We start from the raw sequence: 1624 nt of genomic DNA on the forward strand, positions 1-1624 counted from the left end.
TAACAGGGGAGTGACAGACCACACTAACGGTGGAGTGACAGAGACCACACTAACAGGGGAGTGACAGACCACACTAACAGGGGAGTGACAGAGACCACACTAACAGGGGAGTGACAGACCCCACTAACAGGGGAGTGACAGACCACACTAACAGGGGAGTGACAGAGACCACATTAACAGGGGAGTGACAGACCACACTAACAGGGGAGTGACAGAGACCACACTAACAGGGGAGCGACAGACCACACTAACAGGGGAGTGACAGACCACACTAACAGGGGAGTGACAGACCACACTAACAGGGGAGTGACAGACCACACTAACAGGGGAGTGACAGGCCACACTAACAGGGGAATGACAGCTAGCGAGAAAGAGAGAGAGAGCGTAAGGCTTCACTATGGTTAATCATTTAAACAATACAGAAATACACTACGGAAAAAGAAGGAACAGCACGTCTGAAATCAGCTCAATGTAATTGAAGAATTCATAGAATCTAACCACTTCTGGGAAAATTGGAAAACACTAAACAAACAAGAACACGAAGAATTATCTATCCAAAACGGAGATGTATGAGTAAACCACTTCTCCAATCTTTTTGGCTCTATAACAAAGAACAAAGAACAAACAGCAAAAACATATACATGATCAAATACAAATCTTAGAATCAACTACGAAAGACTACCAGAACCCACTGGATTCTCCAATTACCTCGAATGAACTACAGAACAAAATAAAAACCCTCCGACCCAAAAAGGCCTGTTGTGTTGATGGTATCCTCAATGAAATTATCAAATATACAGACAACAAATTCCAATTTGCTATTCTTAAACTCTTTAACATCATCCTTAGATTTGGCATCTTCACCAGTATTTGGAACCACGGACTGATCACCCCAATCCACAAAAGTGGAGACAAATTTGACCCCAATAACTAACATAGGATATGTGGCAACAGCAACCTTGGGAAAATCCTCTGCATTATCATTAACAGCAGACTCGTACATTTTCCCTGTGAAAACGTTATACTGAGCAAATGTCAAATTGGCTTTTTACCAAATTACTGTACGACAGATCACGTATTCACCCTGAAAACCCTAATTAACAAACAAACAAACCAAAACAAAGGCAAAGACTTCTCATGCTTTGTTGATTTAAAAAAAGCCTTTGACTCAATTTGGCATGAGGGTCTGCTATACAAATTGATGGAAAGTGGTGTTGGGGGAAAAACATACGACTTTATAAAATCCATGTACACAAACAACACATGTGCAGTTAAATTTGGCAAAAAACACACACATTTCTTGACACAGGGCCGTGGGGTGAGACAGGGATGCAGCTTAAGCCCCACCCTCTTCAACATATATATCAACGAGTTTGCGAGGGCACTAGAACAGTCTGCAGCACCCGGCCTCACCCTACTAGAATCTGAAGTCAAATGTCTACTGTTTGCTGATGATCTGGTACTTCTGTCACCAACCAAGGAGAGCCTACAGCAGCACCTAGATCTCCTGCACAGATTCTGCCAGACCTGGGCCCTGACAGTAAATCTCAGTAAGACCAAAATAATGGTGTTCCAAAAAAGGTCCAATTACCAGGACCACAAATGCAAATTCCATCTGGACCCC

The sequence above is a fragment of the Salmo salar genome, chromosome 16, assembly GCF_965601325.2.
Source record: "Salmo salar chromosome 16, fSalSal1, whole genome shotgun sequence".
Taxonomy (NCBI): Eukaryota; Metazoa; Chordata; class Actinopteri; order Salmoniformes; family Salmonidae; genus Salmo; species Salmo salar.